The 19,123-nt window shown below is 42.2% G+C and overlaps 1 long non-coding RNA gene across 1 annotated transcript in view; it reads left to right on the plus strand.

Annotated features, from left to right (window-relative positions):
• Positions 1 to 18,439, plus strand: part of LOC147026137 (uncharacterized) — a 77,080-nt gene extending 58,641 nt beyond the window's left edge. The window contains exon 4 of the long non-coding RNA XR_015057905.1: positions 17,276 to 18,439. This is a non-coding gene — a long non-coding RNA (uncharacterized LOC147026137). The remainder of the gene's footprint in view (positions 1 to 17,275) is intronic.
• Positions 18,440 to 19,123: the final 684 nt, after the last annotated feature.

A 19,123-nucleotide genomic window follows, 5' to 3' on the forward strand; every position in this document is an offset into this window, starting at 1 on the left:
ACAGACATTTTCTGATGGTTGTGAGTTTTTTTGCCAATGTATCGGCATCGATGTCCCTCAACATGCAAAATGAGCATGCTTCCCAATTATCTCACGTCACTTACCGTCATTTATTATTTCATTAATTGTTTTCATTGATGGATGCTTTCCGATGGTTCTGTGATTTGTCCCGGTGTGTCGGCTTTGATGTCCATCGGCACACAAAATTTTAGCTTTCTCCGTCACCCGGAAGGTCCCCAACATGAATATCAGTCAGTCAGTGAATGAGTCAGTCTGGCTCATGATGAGATTCCTTTGCAGCATCCTTTGCTGTTGAAATTTTAATAGCTTGAAAAGATGCCATGAAAAATACGCAAAACTGCATTCCTTTGTGAAGGAAGAGGAAGGGATCAGAAGGGTGGGCGGGACTACAACTGTCAATCAGCCTGATGGGGGCGTAGCCACTAGACACATTTGCCCAAGGACCAATTAGACCTGTATGGGTGTGGTTAACGGTGGAACATTATCAGGAAGTCGGTGATTTTGCAACAACACACATTTCTATAATGTATGTACCATTTAGAATGTTAGATCATCTATAAAGTATGTACAGCACCAAAACAATGTGAGCACGTCCATAAAGTTTGTACTACAACATTTGGAAATTAGTAGTAGAACATCAATATATATTTTGAAAGAAAAAATAAAGAAACGATTAATAAAAACATTTTTTAAAATGTTAAAGGATGTAGGGATGTTCCTCCAAAAAGTATACAAAAAAGGTAGGGATGGTCGCAAGAATTGATCATGTGAAACCACCCCTACATCTTTCTTTAAATAATGGTTGTTCCTAAAAAAGACAGAGGAGGGGAGGGAGAGAGAGACAGAGACACAGTGTGTGTGTGTGTGTGTGTGTGTGTGTGTGTGTGTGTGTGTGTGTGTGTGTGTGTGTGTGTGTGTGTGTGTGTGTGTGTGTGTGTGTGTGTGTGTGTGTGTGTGTGTGTGTGTGTGTGTGTGTGTGTGTGTGTGTGTGTGTGTGTGTGTGTGTGTGTAAGATCGAACCCAAATGGGATTCTACACAGTTGGGCCAACAAACAAACTCAGACAAGATGGCTCAAAGGCAGATGTGCTCACCTCTGCACCATACTGTAGGGCTTAACCATAATAATCAGCCACTTTTACCTCTCTATCTCTTGTCAGGAAGTGCTCTCAGACTTGTTTTCTTCAATTGGGAATAGTAAGTGTGGTTTGACAAAAAGCATCATTTTTTGAATGAATTTTAGCTGATTTTTTGAGGAAATATATATTTGAGGTGACAACAGCATTGCAGTGAATATAATATAAAAATTGGATTCTTTGAATTGACAGGATGGTGCAGTCAGAGGTAGTGCACTTACCTTTGTGCTGTGGTCTGGGTTTGTTTTCCAGCCCAACTATAAACTGCAAGATTGGTGCTTCGTCGGCAGGGAGTTCCATCACAATGTGCCATTGCACTGATGGACGTTAAGCTTGGTGCCCTGTCTCTTAGCATTAGCTGGTGGATTTTAAAGATAGCAAGGTGTCCTTTGCAAAGAGGAGGCGAGTTATCCCTGGCACCCTGAACAAATTATAAATTCCTGCCCAAATTAGCACTAGTCGGAGGTCATTCCCGGTCAGGCGATTCTTGAAAAGACTTTGGCCAAACTTACACACGGCTGACCTCACAAGAAGGTGGGATTAATTGGGGCCATGCAAGAAGTAGTAGTGGTAGACAAAAGGTTGATTGTTGAGGCTTAATATAATTCTGCCAGTTGTCGGCTGCATATTTTACACAGAACTGGATTAACAACCAGGAGCAGAGTGTGGCAAATGAATAAAATGCTTTTGTAGAAAAAGTAAAGAGGGTACTCGTGAGGTCAGTCCTAGAAGTATATATATATATATATATATATATATATATATATATATATATATATATATATATATATATATATATATATATATATATATATATATATTATATTACACCTGAGTTCCTGACTATAAACTTTCGTGCTGGTGTTGCACAAGCAGGGTGATTCATCAATGTGTGTGTCATCCCTCGGATGGACATTAAGCTGGGCGTCTCATCTGCCGACGGTTTGGTTGGCATTAAACATCCCATGGTGTAGTTTGTGAAGAGTCAGCAAGCAATTGCTGCCAACCTGAACAAATCCCAAATTTTTGCCCGAACTACCAATCAAATTAATTGCAGTTTGAATTAGCTGGAGGCTTTGCTTGGATGGTATGTTAAAAAGTCTCGATGACTCATTATGGATCTTTTGACTGGTCTTTCAAGGCATAAGGGTGCAGAAATGGAACTACATCTCTACATCTACATGACATTGTCCAAGCACAATGAGCTCTCAGGCAATTGTTTATTTAACTTTCTGATCGATATGTATGTAGAATATTTGAAATGGTCTATGAATGACACAATAGTCCAAGAAACGCCACTCATTTTTAACATCCTTGATCTATAAGTATCTATAGCTGAGAAGCATAAACTATTAGCCATAATATTTCTTGTGCAAACCACATTTGTAAGTTGGCCTCCAAAGCCAGACATCGACTGGGCATTCTCCGTTGTACAACGTCCTTCATTGGCACTCCTGAATCCCTCATCACATACAAGGCCTAATTCGCAGCTTGATGGAGTACTGTTGTTGCTTTGGGCTGGTGACCGTGCCTCACATCTTGCTCAACTTGATACCATGGAAACCAAGGTCTTCAAGATCTCCCACGATGAAGCTGAGTCTATGGGTCTATCATTTCACCATCGCAGACAGGTCGGTGGTCTCTCTATCTTCTACTGCGTCCTTTCTGGTCTGTCCGTGCTTTGTCCACCCCTCCCCCCCCACAGGTTTCTGCAGGGCTCACACTGTCCAGAATCAACCCCGTTCTGGTGAAACTACCCAAATCCAGCATCACTGTCCACCTCCACTTTGTTCCTCCATTTCCCCACCTGTGGGACAAATTTCCACATTCTCTTCAATCATGTTCTTCCCTCCAGGTCTTCAAGACATAGCTGTTTACCACCATCTCAGATCGTCCCCAATCCAGAACCATTATCTTTTCCACCCTTGTTAACCACCCCCCCCCCCCACACCACCCTGCCCCAATCCCTCAGATCAGGCATGGAAGCATGCACTGGAGCAGTGCGTCACTGCGTCCACTTTCTGCCGGTATTTCAGGGGCCCATGTTTGGCCATCCCAACAGAGGCCTCTGTTTGGCAGATGCCTGGCACATCGGCATCTCCTTGAGATGCCGATCAACCTTCTGCAACCATGAGGCATGTGTTTGGCCCATTGGCTTCCTACACTCACGAGGCTCCCTCACGAAGAGAATCTGGTGAGCAGAATCAGCATCAGCAAAACGAGCCACATGTCCATACAGCCGCAGTTGATGCTCACGGACTATGCAGTGAACACATTTCATTTGAGTTTCTTTCAGCAACTGCTCATTGGCCACAAAGTCCAACCAGCAATAGCCAAGGATTCTCTGAAGAGACCTGGTACCAAAGGAATTTAGTGTCTGTCTCAGATCCCTGGTCAGAGTCCAAGTCTCACATCCGTGGAGCAAGACTGGAAACACCAACGACCTGAAGACTCAGACTTTCATCCTCCTGCACAGATACCGACAGCACCACACCCCATGATCCAGTGAATCCATGACTCCCTTGGCCTGACCCAGACGACTATTTACCTCTGGCTCACAGCCAGTAGGCTCACAGCCAATGAATATCATTGCCAGGGAAAGTGAATCCCTCCGTGACCTCAACATCCTCACCACAAACAGGTACAGACAAGATATCAGCATCCAGAATGTCATTGAAAGCCTGGATCTTAGTTTTGACCCAAGAAACCCGTAATCCCAGCAGCTCCGACTCCTCATTCAGCACCTCGAGGGCCCCCAAAAGGATATCCAGAGTCTCCACAAAGATGACTGCATCATCTGCGAAATCAAGGTCAGAGATCTTGACATTCCCAAACGATACACCGCAGTTTGATCTCTCCAACATCCTCCCCAGAATCAAGTCCATACAAGCACTGAAAAGTGTGGGGGCCAGTGCACACCCCTGATGAACTCCCTCCTCCTTCCAAATTCCAGTTTTCCCTCCCGAGAGTTTCCTTTTGTATCCATCTTGTCCACCCCTTGCATCCTCTCCTGCCCCCAATTTCTCTCTGCACCCATTGTTTGTCCAAGTCTCCCTCTATCTTGGCCTTCAATTCTGCTGTTTGTGTTTCCACCCTCTCTCTTTGCTGTTCCTTTTGTCCTGTTACCTCCTCATACATTCAGTGTACTCGCTCTTCCACGAGCCTCGACTATGTATCCAAAAAAAAAATCTGTAATTAATTAGAATTTTTCTTGCTAATACAAATACATACACTTTTCCGTTGCAAACTAAACATGCATTTCTTGTACTCTTGTCTGTATCTCGCTCGAAGAACATTTTAAATGCGGATAATAGCATGCAACGTATCGAAGTTCGGCCAGGTATATTTAGTAAGAAATCCGAAGAAGAAGAAGAAAAAAAAAGACAGGACAGATTGAACAATAAAAGATTGATTTATTTGTGGAAATTTTACTTTTAAAATTTTAAAATAAAGTTGTGAGACAGTATTCAAGCTATTTGAAGGAAACTTTCTTTGTGTGTTTGCTGCTAGGCCACATATTTAATCTCGTCGTTCCAACAACAGAAAACAACGAAACAAAAGAAAAATGATTGTTTGCTTTCTCTTGTAATCCTGTGAGCATATCGATAGATGGATGGTCCATTAACTCTATCTCCTGCTCTCTCTATTCTCTTCCCTCCTGGTTTCAACACTCCATTTTCTGATTCCATATTTCTGATTCTCAATCTGAAAATTTACTCCGACGTTACGGACAATGACAATATTGCTAATGAACTATCCTTTTTATCCTTCCGCACAAAAGTTGAGTTATGAATATATCACAAAGAAGAGCATGTCCAATGAATGAATAGTGGTGACGCTGAAGGACTGATGTCACTGAATAATATACATGTACCTTCTGGTGCTTTCAATGCACTCTGACATTTCTGGGAATGCTTTGATGGAGTGTGAAGTATGTTGTCTGTTGTAAACTCCCCCCCCCCCCCCATGTCTTAATTTCGAAAATAAAATCGACTCCGGTTTTTGTCGCCAATTAACGAAATATACATTGTTCAGCTAATCGTGTTTGATTCTGTCACGTGACTAATGTGGTGCGGCTCTCATCATAAGATGACACCAGAACACATCCGACGAGATCAGGTGCTCGGCGTTTGACATCATCAGATGACGCAAAGGGAGTCAAAACACTTATGCATTCGTCATCAATAATTCCTTGGAATGACTAAAGTTCAAGGATGAGATGGAACATTATATCAAGGACAGGAATAGGAATGTGGTAAACATGGAAGAGCACAGATTGAAGGATTGGCAATTAACATTAACCTTGATGATAAAGTTAGATCTTTCCATCGCTTCGAAATGAAATGTATAACATGCTGACCTTGAGTCCTTATACCAACTCAAATTTTTATAGTTCACTCGCCATGTCGAGGCTCATGGGGAAAGGTGAATAATGGAGGATGGGAATGTTTTAAATACTGACAATGATGTCGTAAGTATTTTGAAATGAGATAATTTTGAGAAACTTAAGAAAAGGGGAAAAAAATTCTTGAATGCAGGTATGGAGTTGGTGAGTCAATGAATGTTTGATCCATGGAGGCTGAGGAGGGAGGAGAAGAGGCCCTAAGGAGCATGATTAGCAATATGAAAGATAAGAGGCCAACGATCTCCATCTTCCTGTGTGCAGAGAAAAAAGTAGGCTTTGTGCCTCGCTGCCTCCTGTTGGGTGATGCCAATAATAGTCAGAGATTTAAACCTCATCGCATTTCAAAACATCATTGCCCAGCCTTAAGGCCCAGCCACACCTTGACGTTTAAGCCAGCTTCTGCCGATTTTTGAAAAATTTGTCTAAAACGCTGGCACACGTCGAATACATTATGGGTAAGTTTTGGACACATTGAGAGCACGCTGAAAAACATTGCCATACGTCGTAGTACGCTGGCTTTCATCGTTGTGCTTTGCGGTTGTCCTCAAATTTTAGCATGCTTGAAATTTTACGACTTATGCCAGCGTATGACTCACAAGTTCCGCTACGCTGGCCATAAGTTGTAGGCACGTTATGCGATCGTCGACACACGTTACTTGTAAGTTAATCATAAGTCGAAACACGTCGAGGTAATGTTTAGAGTACCCGAAACTTATTTCTAACGTATGAGTAATGTGTTGTAGGCACGTTACGCGATCGTTGACACACGTCCACACACGTTACTTGTAAGTTACTCATAAGTCGAAACACGTCAAGGTAATGGTTAGCGTCAGTGTTCCAGACTCCCTGGCTTTTTTTTTCTTCTTCTTCGGTATGTTGGTGATGTTGACACTTCAATTTCTAGTGCGGTTATGATTTAAATCGTTGAGCGGCAGCCTATTAATTATATTATATTATAACCGCATATTATATTCGACGTGCGCCAGCATTTTAGACACATTTTTCAGAGGTCGGCATACGCTGGCAAGATCGCCAAGGTGTGACTGCGATGTTGACACTTCCATTTCTCCGGCGGTTATGATTTGAATCATACAACAACAGAGAGTCCAGGTTTGTGAGAACAACTCGGCGAGAAGGATTGTGGAAGTGAAGAGGGTGGGTACTAGGAGGATGGATGAACTGAAGGAGGAGATTAGTGTGCATATGAGCTTGATGGGAAGATTGATGAAAAGCCAGTTGAAGTGGGCTGGACACTTGTGGATGGAGGAAGAGAGAATGGCAATGAAAGTCAATAGTTTAAGGGAATGAGGTCTGAGGAAAAGAGGTAGACCACAGCTCAGATGGGAAGATTGTATGAGGAGGGATATACATAAGGTGGGGGTGGTTGGAGAGTGGAAAGAGTTGGCTGAGGACAGAGGGAAGTGGAGGAGCATTGTGTTCAAGACAGGGCAGAAGCTTGGTACCATTTGGCCTCACCACTTATAAAGGGAAGTGAAGAAGTAGTCATCCTTTTACCCACCAAATTTTTTTTTTCGCTCCTTGTGGTTACTATGTTCATCTATATGTTCCATGCTTCCTATCGCTCGGTTCCATCCTTAGGGTACATCCTCATGATATGCTAATCTTCGATAACCTTCTGTCACTGAGCCTCAATTTATATTTTGGATGACTAAGATGTGGCAGAATTATTCCACATTACAAAGACATATTTCATTGCATTACCCGCAAATGCCCTCTAAAGCACAATAAACTTATTCGTATCAAAGATGGACTTGACTAAGCAGGGTATGGCCGATTGGCTTTTGTCATTAGAAACCGCGTTGATGATGCCAAAGTCATGGAGCTCAAGTGATTGTGATCATACCAGAGGATGATGTTAAGAGAAGGTAATATTTGCCAAGTTGTCTTTCATCGTGCCAGAGAATGGAAATGAGACTTTCCTGATTTGGAAGTCCTGTTCCAAATGGTACCTTTTCTGTTTTTACCATCTTTCGCTACATTGGTTAAAAGTGATATTTCTGCAGCTTGTTTGTTGAGTTATGAATTGTTTGGCCTAAGGTGGAAAGTGTGTATTGCACAAAGGCGTAACCAACCAAAACTTTGATCACAATAAAGCCTCAGGCCTGACATTTCAGCAACAAAGTTTCCTTTACCAGGCACTCACTACACAAGTGTTATGCACTGCAACAAAAATGCCTTTATGATAAATGAAAGGGAGACAGGGGGTGGAAGAGGAGCTGCAGGGGGGAGAATGGAGAGAGCAAATTCAGTGTCATGGAGAAGGGGATGGATGCAATGTAATTGTGCAGTCGGCCCATCTCCTGTATCCTAGTCGCCCGATAAGCTGTAACTAATGTAAAGTACTATTTTAGGATCACTAGAGCGGTACAACGGTATAAAGGGTTGTCCAGTAAAACAGAAAGATAATTTATCTGTATCAACAATAAAGATTCATGACAGGGAATTCCATCCTCCACATGGAAAACAAAGCAAAAAAAGATGCTATCAAAAGTGACAGGCCATTTGTGTGTGTGGATAATATCTTCTATCTATGTACAAAGAGGCTTCTGGATGCCACTGGCAGTGAGCTGAGCAAGCCAACCTGGATGCGACACTATGCCATAATCATTAGATTTGTCTAAAGACACAGCCCTGACCTTTAGTTTGAAGTTCAGGGCCTCTTTCTGTGACAAGAATAGTGTGTCCAGCAGTGGGTGATTGTGGAAAAAAAACTTATTGGTTTGGAGTCTGAGGCTTTCTAAAGAGGAATTTCATTATTTCAGGTGCAATTATGGATGTTATTGTGATAGAATACGATTAATTGAAATTAAGAAGATGCTTCTAAACAATATCTTACTTTATGCAAAAAACTTGGCTTTCTAAGCTCTGAGTAATGGCAAATTGGTTCAAAAGGTTGCATTTCCTCACTTTAAATTCTGCTATCCAAATGTTTCTCATCACCAATATCTTTACTCTGACATTTGTAAATGCTTTTATGATTCGTTAATATTGTTGCGTGCATGCGGTGTGCAAATCTTTTACTCAGAAAACTATGAACATGTGGGGAATGACCCAAAGATAGTCAAGCAGAGATTGACCGAATTTGAAATGGTGTGCAGGAAAAAGGTAACTCCTAAGCTCTTATGATGACGTCCTCTTTTATAACAGGTTGATGGCAGCAAGAGAAAACATCCCCGTTCTCGAAGTTTCAATAACAGTTTAACCACAGGGAGATGAAAGCAAAAAGAGACAAATCACAGAAATCCTGACTAAATTCACGGAGCTGTGTGTGTGTGTGTGTGTGTGTGTGTGTGTGTGTGTGTGTGTGTGTGTGTGTGTGTGTGTGTGTGTGTGTGTGTGTGTGTGTGTGTGTGTGTGTGTGTGTGTGTGTGTGTGTGTGTGTGTGTGTGTGTGTCATGCTACTCCTACATTTCTGGGCCGATAACATCCAGACTTGCTGTATAGGATCAAGATGACCCCAGTTAATGTGTAGGGGTGTTTTCATCTTTGCCAGTGGTCTTGGGGAGAGGGAGGGGGGGTGGAGGGGATGCAAATTCTCTATCTAAATGTGTATCGTGTAGCGCCGCCTCTAGGCGTGGGAGGGTATTACAATTCTCCACCAGTTGCAGTACAGTATTCCTGTCCCCATGTTTTCCAGTGAGGTGAGGGATTTTGAATTACACGTTTGAGTAGGGATAATAACACAACCCCCTGACCGCTCCCAAGGGAACAGGTGCTTCGAGGAATCATTAAATTAATAAACACCAAATGTATGACAAGGCCAATATCTATAATGGAGCCCCAATGCGACAACACAGAACACATACATAGCATTCTATACTATGGCCACAAGCCTGCACAACAAAATAATTTGTTGGTATAATGGGGTGTGCAAAACAACAAATATACCTTCAAGCTGCGACAGAGAAAATAAATTTGAAATTATGGGGGAAATGGCAACTCTCATGGCAGTGGGTTATCATGTAATGGTACAATCGCGCAGGATAGACATGCTTGGCAGCGAATCGCACAGGGTAGCCAGCTCATGCTGGAGAATGATGGGAGCCTTCACCCTCTCATAGTTTCAGGGTGTTCAGCCTGTTCTTCTCTATAAATGGTGTTGAACCTGTCAGCCCAATCATTTGCTCACGAATCTCCAGCTCCATGAGACGACTAAACTGAACGACTGAACTGCCTGTGTCTCTCTCTCTCTCTCTCTGTGTCTCTCTCTCTCTCTCTCTCTCTCTCTCTCTCTCTCTCTCTCTCTCTCTCTCTCTCTCTCTCTCTCTCTCTCTCTGTCTCTGTCTCTGTCTCTGTCTCTGTCTCTGTCTCTGTCTCTGTCTCTGTCTCTGTCTCTGTCTCTGTCTCTGTCTCTCTCTCTCTCTCTCTCTCTCTCTCTCTCTCTCTCTCTCTCTCTCTCTGTCTCTGTCTCTGTCTCTGTCTCTGTCTCTGTCTCTGTCTCTCTCTCTCTCTCTCATTGGTTGGGACGTGGCAATGCCGCTGATGCAGTGTCCTCCTTACCAGTACACTGGTACTCATTTTGCCGACCTCGGAAGGATGACAGGTTGAGTCAACCTCCTGGTGTATTTTAATTCAGCGGCCAACGGGACTTGAACTCAGGACCCTAGGATCCCAAGCTGCCCTAGGATCCCAAGCCACCACCCAAACCACTAAGCCAACACCAGGCTTTCTCTCTCACTAAAATCAACTGTGCATTCTTCATTGAACTCGAACTCTCTGATAACTTTCCTTTCATACTCTGATAAAACTCCTCACTACAGCTTGCCTCTTCTATCTCAGCACACGTGGAGAGTTCATCTCACCCACCACATTGCGTTCTGACGACCTTTGCAAGTAATTCCATGCCAATGGAACCAGGCTCAATGCAATGGCTGGATTTTATAATGGGTTTTGAGATGGGAATAGTGGGGGGTTATAATCATCAAAAGAAGGGGGGTAGATGGGAAGACTTTAGGCTTATGGGACATCATGTGGTGATATTTGACTGACAGATGACTTCAAACACACAGTCACAAAGATTTGCCCACAAGGCAAGGCAAACAGTATGAAGACATCTTGGCATTTTTGCTTTATTAAACACTGCTACAACACCAGAAGCTCCTACCTTCCCCATGCACATAATATGTATACCACTACATTGTCCATACAGAAAACACTACAAAGCAATTTGAGGGGCAATCAAACTTGTTTTCAGGATGTCGAAATATATGAGAAAAAAAAATTGATGTTCAGAAAACATTGAAAAAGACAATAACAATTTGTTTCTCTATTCTAAGCAGGAATGCCCAAAAAGATCTACGATAAGATACTCACCCATGACACACCAAAATAAGTACGTAGTGTGTGTGTGTGTGTGTGTGTGTGTGTGTGTGTGTGTGTGTGTGTGTGTGTGTGTGTGTGTGTGTGTGTTTTACATTTAAATATTTTCTTATTAATTAATACAATTGGTCGATTCTCTTACCTCAATTCTGTTTGCTTCCAAATCTTGTGTCTAATCCCTCACTCTCGATACGCATCATTCCCTGCCATACTCAACTGCAACCGCACTCTGTGTGTTTGCCACTTGAGAAGGTGGAGAATGTTCTTTCAACCCTCGACTCTAACTCTGCAACTGGGCTGGACGGAATTAGCTTACATGTCCTAAAAACCTGCTCTGCTGCTCTTTCCCATCCTCTCTGCCCTTTTTCATGCTGTAATTTGCATTCTACCGTCTTCCATCTGCTTGGAAATCAGCCAATATCACTGCACTACATTAAAAAAAATATGCAAAAACTGATCCCCTCAACTATAAGCCTATCAGCTTACTTCCAATCATCAGCAAAGTCATGGAACCCATCATCAAAATTGATATGAAATCCTTCCGTTTCTCCAACAACCTCATCTCAGATCACCAATTTGGTTTCAGAACAGGTTACTCCACCTTGGACACGCTGCTTCTACTCACCAAATAATGGATGGAGGCCCTCAATGTCATACATGAGATCAGGGCTGTCTCTCTGGACGTACAGTACCCATAGAAAATCTACACCCCCTTTCAAAATTTTCACCTTTTGTTTCCATATATCCTGGAATTAAATTGCATTAAATCAGACTTTTCCCTCCTTTATTTACACATAGTAACCCACAACTTTCGAGTGAAAAACAAATTCTAGAAACTTCAGAAAATTAATTAAAAATACAAACCTAGAATATTGTGGTTGGCCAAGTGTCCACTCCCCTTATAATAGCAATTGTAAATTTGCTCAGGTGGAACCAATCTCCTCTAAAATCACACACCACATTAATTGGACCCCACCAGTGTTACATTGTAGTAATTCTGATTATTTCAGAACAAAATTATCTGTTCCTGTAGGTTTCCTCTGCTGGGTCGTGCATTTCACAGCAAAGACTCAACCATGAACACCAAGGAGATTTCAAAAGACCTCTGGGATAAAGTTATAGAAAGGCACAGATCAGGGGATCGGTATAAAAATATTTCAAAGGCCTTGAATATCCCTTGGAGCACAGTCAATATAATCATTAAGAAGTGGAAGGCATATGGTATCACCAGGACCCTACCTAGATCAGCCCGTCCTGATCTGGTGACCAAGCAAGGAGGAGACTGATCAGAGAGGCCAGCTAGAGGCCAATGGCAACTTCGAAAGAGCTACATGCCTTTATGGCAAGGATTGATCACTGTGTGCATGTGACAACAATATCCCAAGCACTCCGCAAATTTGGCCTCTACGGTAGGGTGGTAAGAAGGAAGCCATTACTCAAAAAAACCACACCTTACCCATTTTAGGAAAGCAAAAAAAAAAAACACTCTGGGGATGATTAAGTCATGTGGCAAAAAGTGGAGTGGTCTGACGAAACCTAGATGGAACTTTTTGGCTTAATTGCAAAACATCACGTTTGGCGCAAACCCAACACAGCACATCACCCAAAGAACACCATCCCTAATGTGAAGCATGGTGGTGGAAACACATGTTATGGGGTTGTTTTTCATCAGCAGGGACTGGGGCACTTGTCAGGATAGATGGGAAAATAGATGGAGCAAAATACAGAAAAAATCCTCAATAAAAACCTGCTGCCCTCTGCAAGAAAACTGAAATTGGGACGGACGTTCACCTTTCAGCATGACAAAGACCCGAAGCACACAGCCAAAGCTACACTGGAGCGGATAAGGAACAAAACGAAAAATGTTCTTGAGTGGTCCAGTCAGAGCCCCGACATAAACCAAATCGAAAATCTGTGATTTTGTATTTCCAATCGAAAAATATATTTTAGTTTTGTATTTTAAATTAATTTTCTGAAATTTGTAGAATTTGTTTTTCACTTGAAAGTTGTGGCTTACGACATAAATAAAGGAGGGAAAAGTCTGATTTAATGCAATTTATTTCCAGGTTGGAAGGCAACAAAAGGTGAAAATTTTGGAAGAGGGTGTAGACTTTCTATAGGCACTGTATGTTGTGCTTTTGATGCATTCTGACATCCTACCCTACTCTCCAAACATTCTGCCTATGGCATTCAAGGCCAACTTTACACATGGTTTACAGACTTCCTCTACTCTGGTATCCATCGTGTGGCTCAATGGAATCCTTTCATCTCCTCTCCTCGTCAAGACTGGAGTGCCCCAAGGCAGTTTTCTGGACCCAGTCCTATCCCTGATCTTCGTAAATGATATCTCTGAATCTCGGGGAAATCCTCTTAATCTATTTGTTGATTGCTCCACCCTCTGCTGTGACACCCCCCATCTTTCAGACAGGAAATCTGCAGCCTCTTCACTCTCTTCAGACCTTGACAAAATCACAAGATGGTCAAACGCTTGGAATGTTTTTCAATCCTGACAAATCCAACACTCTCACAATCTATCTCCCGAAAGAACGGTCTGGCAACCCTTCACCCCCCCCAACCGCCATCTACTTTAATCACAATCCTATTATGCAAGTTCAGTTATTCAAACTCCTGGAGTTCACTTTCAGCCATGCTCTTTCTTGGCTTTCAGCCATGATCTTTCTTGGGAAACCACATTTCAAAGTTGGCCTCCAAAGCCAGTCCTCCATCAAACAAAGTGCTTCGTTTGCACACCTGAACTTTTATCCACATACAAGGCCTTCATCTGCAGCTTGATGGAGTACTGCTCTCCCCTCTGGACTGGCTCCCCTGCATCACATCTGGCTCAGCTTGACGCCGTGGAAATATAGGCCTTCAAGATTATTGGAATCTCCCGCGATGAAGATGAGTTTATGGGCTTATTACTTCGCCATCGCAGACAGGTCGGTGGTATCTCTGTCTTCTACCAGCTCCTTTCTGGCCTTACACCCTCTGCTCTTTCCGTCATTTGTTCTCCATAGATTTCTACAGGGCACACATGGTCCACCATCAACCCCCTTCTGGAGAAACTACCGAAATCCAGCACCACTGCACACCTCCACTCATTCGTTCTTCTTTCCTCCCCACTGTGGAACCAACTTCCACATTCTCTTCAATCTCATTCTTCCCTCCAGGTCTTCAAGACAGTTGTTCACCTACATCTCAGGTTATCACCAATCCAAAACCATTATTTTTTATACCTTTGTTCACCCCCACCTACCTCACCGCAATCCCTCCCCCTTCCAATTTAGTTTTCTCTCCTGAGAGTTTCCTACTGTATCCATCTTCTTCACCTTATGCATCCTCTCCTGCCCCACATTCCTTCCCACACCAATTGTTTGTCCAAGTCTGCCTCAAAGCCTTGAACTCTGCTTTTGGTGTCCCCCAAACCCCCCATCTCTCAACTGTTCCTTTTGTCCTGCTCTATCCTTATCCGTTCAGTGTACTAATTCTAGCTCTTCCACAAGCCCGACTATGAACTAAAATAAAATAAAATACAATCAGGCCAAAAAAAAGCCATCCGGTTCGTGAAAAACTTGCCCTAAAACTTTCCCCGGCCAGTTAGACAAGAAGGTAGAAATAAATGGGGCTGTTAACCAAGCAGTAGATATGTCTGATGGAATCTTTCCTTAACTTCCTGCCCCATGCATCTTGCCCCATGTTAATATACGTATTGTGAAACCCTTGGTGGATCTGTCTACTTTGTTGTACAAAAGGCATCACCATGAAAATCACCAATTAGACACCAACACATGTTGTGCTGTACATTAATGAATGTTGACCTTGATAAAAAAAGCAAAATTGAAAAACAAGGGATTACCATTTACCATAAGCTGAGTTTCAGGTTAGGGTTAGGGTGGTATTCTTGAGATGGTGGTACTCTTGTTGGAATTTGGCATGGATGCAGCTGCGCAGAAATTGAAGTGAGGAAACAAAATGCCATTCTCGGCTTCTGCATGTCTATAATTGGTCAGTTTTTAGCATACTGACATGCTTCTGAGTTTCTGGCCTCGGTTTGATTCCAAACATAATAGAAGCACGGGACTGCATCATAAAGTCTGCAGTCCTTTTAGCTTTCCCTTTCCCGTTCTCTCTCGTTCTCTCTCTCTCGTTCTCTCTCTCTCGTTCTCTCTCTCTCGTTCTCTCTCTCTCGTTCTCTCTCTCTCTCTCGTTCTCTCTCTCTCTCTCTCTCTCTCTCGTTCTCTCTCTCTCTCTCTCTCTCTCTCTCTCTCTCTCTCTCTCTCTCTCTCTCTCTCTCTCTCTCTCTCTCTCTCTCTCTCTCTCTCTCTCTCTCTCCACAATCGGTTGAAGATGTGAAACGGTACCTTTCAAAATGATGAGGCCATTGTGTACCAGCAATCTGGCCCAATTATTACTATTTTACTTACGGGATGATGTGCGCATTTTCTCCTGCAACTAGTTGAACAAATATCCACAGGTTGCAGCGCACGACTGTTGCTCAGACGTTGAAATATATTACAGCTTGCCACTTAATTTTGAGCAATCTGCGTTCTGCCATGCACAGACGTTGGAGCCTGCTGTTTCCATGATGCAGCTGGGTTATTCTGTTACACCAGTTGTGCTTTGTTCCTTGTAAATAACACGTTTACCAGTGCGGCATCCTTCACACTCCTGACGGTGGTCCATCAGAGTCCAATAGTCAGACGACTCCGTGAACCAAAGCCGTGAGCATTATCCCGAGTTGTCATTGGATCTATTTAAAGTCAGAAATTAAACTTAAACTTTTAATTTTGTGTATCCCTCACAAAAATTGTTTTGTATTTTTGCTCAGCAATGTCGATAGCACACAGGGCATCTTGTACCTGCATCACATGCTGGACAAGGACATTAGGAGACATCTTTATGCTTTAATGTGATTTACAAATCAAGTAGATAAACAGATTTACACATTATGGGGCATTTGAACTTGCAATTTATGATTCATAGGCTATGCTCTCAGATGGGAATGTCAAACAGGTGATCCCACACTGCTATAACTTAAGCCATTATCAGTTTTAGCGAGATATTTATGCCTTCATTTTGTATATTCTATGTGGCTATGTTATTTGTCTAGCTATGTATGAGCTGTGTCTAGCTATGTTCTCTGTGGTGAGCTATATTAATTTGTGTTGAGCTATTGGAGCTATTTTCAGCTGTAATGAACTATGTTCATTTGTGATGAGCTATGTTCATCTTTGGTATTCACCTGTGAGCTATACTCATCTTGACAGAAAACCCACTGACGGAAAGTCAAAATATCAGGAAATCGACTTAAATTTTTTTTTTAATCTTGTTTTTTTTATTGCTTTATTGCAAAAAAATAATTATTCAGCAAATACTCCAATACTATCTGCAACTTTGTATTGAAAAAAAAGAAAAACAAAGAAAAACTAGAGGGGGAGCACTCGGTAGAGTGCAAAACCTCCGCCACCAATACTGCTTGGTCACTTAAGTGAACCTGATATCCTATTCATTGTAGGTCAGAACGGATCAGACTCTACTGAACCATGATTGAATAAACTAAATTAGATCGATGCACATGTAGAAATGCCCAAAAAAAAATCGAAATTTTTTTGAAAAAAAGGTGCAAAATTTCTGGGTTTTTTTTCTCTAACAAATTTTTTTGACAATTTTTTTGGGGGTTGGAAATCACTTAAAACATGTAGAAATGCAAAAACAAAAATTCAAATATTTTTTCAAAATGGCCGCCATAGCGGCCATATTGGACTTTGGACCAAGTCCAAAATCTAATGGCATGATCCTTGAACCATACCTAACCCCCCACCAAGTTTTGTCGAAATCCATCGAGGAGTTTTTCCGTAATACTGTTCACAAACAAACAAACAAACAGACAGGGGTGAAAACAGTAACCTCCGTCCATCTTCGATGGCAGAGGTTAAAAACATAAAAAATATAAATAAATAAAAAAACTACTTTTTTTTTTTTTCAAATAACACGATCAATTTATTTATTTATTTTTTTGCAAATATCGTCCATGAGCCTGAACATTGTATATAAAAGCATAACAATAAAAATAGAAGTAACAATATTTTTTGCAAGTTAACTGTTTCATTTCCTGGTCTCTTGACAGAAAGCCCATTGACGGAATGTCAAAAAAAAAAATCAGTGAATCGACATTTTTTGTGCAATTTTTTTAATTGAGCAAATACTCCAATCTTTCCTGCAATGTTACATTGAATAAAATTTTTTTTTTTAACATTTAAAATATAAATTAATTAAAATATATTACTTTTTAAATTTTTTTATACGAATATATTTTTACTCTTTATGTATTTGCTGATGACCCCACCCTCTGCTGTACCATCTGTCATCCCTCAGATCGGCAAGCAGCAGACTCTTCACTCTCTGTAGATCTGAGTGAACAATCCTCTTGAAGAAGTCCTTTCATTCAAGCTTTTGTGCCTCACTATCTGCCATGATCTTTCGTGCGAAAGCCACATTTCCAAGCTGGCCACCAAAGCCAGTTGCAAACTGGGCATTCTCCGTCGTGCAAAGTCCTTCGTTGGCACACCTGAGCTCCTGACCACATACAAAGCTTTCATCTGCAGCCTGATGGAGTATTGCTCTCCCTTCTGGGCTGGTGCTCCCGCCTCTTACCTTTCTCAGCTTCACGCTGTGGAAACAAAGGAATTTAGGATAATTGGTATCTCCCACAATGAGGCCGAGTCTTTGGGTCTCTCACTCTCTCACCGCAGGCAGCTCAGTGGTCTTTCTGACTTCTACCATCCCCTCTCTGACCTCGGTCCCCCAGCTCTGTCTGCGATCTGTTCTATAATTGCCCCACTCTTATATCCGGGATCCAGGATCGTTTATCCGGAACGTTATCCCCCAACACTCTGTTTCCTAGCCAGTGACTTTGATATGTCTTGTCGGTGATATAACGCCCCCCCCTCATATTTCTACAGGGTGGTCAAGGTCACCAGCAACCCCTTTCTAGTAAAACTACCAAAATCAAAAATCACTGCTCACCTTCATTCTTCCATTCCTCGTTTTTCCTGCCTTTGGAACGAACACCCACACTCTCCTCTCTTCAATCCCACTCTTCCATCCAGGTCTTCAAAACAGCTGTTCACCACCACCACCTCTTATCTTCCCCCATCCAAAATCTTGATCTTTTCTACCCCCATTAATCCACCCCAAAGCCACCTCCTTCAAATATCCTGCTTTCCTTCCTAAAAGTTCCTGTATTATAAGGAGTTAAAAGTCCCTGTTGTGTCCATCTTGTTTACCCCGTGTACCCCGCCCCATCCCTCTCTTCCACAGATCGAATGCCTCTTTTCCCCACTGTTTTGTGCTTCCCTATCCCTCCCCTCTTGTCTGATGCTCTCCTTGTTATACATTCTGTGTGTTTGCCCTTATACGAGCCTCGACATTGCATATAAAAATAAAATCAGTGTGTCTATGTCTCCTCCACAATTCCAAAGCCATGAAGCCGAGCAGCCTCAAACTTTACATGCATACTTAGGAAACTCCAAGGAAGTGCATGGATGAAAATCGGGTGTTTGCGTTCATTAAAACATACCTTTTGAACATAATTAACGGCCTTATTTCATTATATCCTTTATAAGGCGAATACTTGGCAACGTCGCTCGATATGGGGTCGAAAGGCATATCCACGGTTAACTCGCTGGGGTCTGAAGCTACTACGTATTTTGGTCTGCTCAACTATCACTTGACTTGGAGCAGGCTGCAATGATTTCTCAATGATGAAGTTTTTTTTTAAACTTTTTTCACTCATTATCGAATGCCTGTTCATCATAGCTACATATCGCTGGGTACATTGCAAAGCTTAAAACGCCCGGAGATGCCAGCGTTTGTGGCTGTATTTCATTTTCGCACATGCAATAACCTCGAGAATCTCTTAAACTAAGCAGAATTACAAAATTTAAGCTCCAGAATCGAACTTAGCAGCATTTCCGACTCATAAAAATGTGTTCATTGTCCAATTCAGACATTGCTTGGTGCCTCCGGGAGGTGTTTAAGGTGCATCATTGGGTTAAAGTGAGCAGTGCACAGTAAAGCAATGTACAGTGCATCATAACCTGCTACTCAATTATACATTGGACTGGTGCACCGTGTGAGCACATAACCCTCAGTCGGCTTTGTGCCCTTTCATGAGGTATCAGGATTTAAAGCAGGTAACCATGGTTTGGGGCATCAAATGCG

The sequence above is a fragment of the Eptatretus burgeri genome, chromosome 5, assembly GCF_056783735.1.
Source record: "Eptatretus burgeri isolate ZD-2024b chromosome 5, Ebu_testis_v1, whole genome shotgun sequence".
Classification (NCBI taxonomy): Eukaryota; Metazoa; Chordata; class Myxini; order Myxiniformes; family Myxinidae; genus Eptatretus; species Eptatretus burgeri.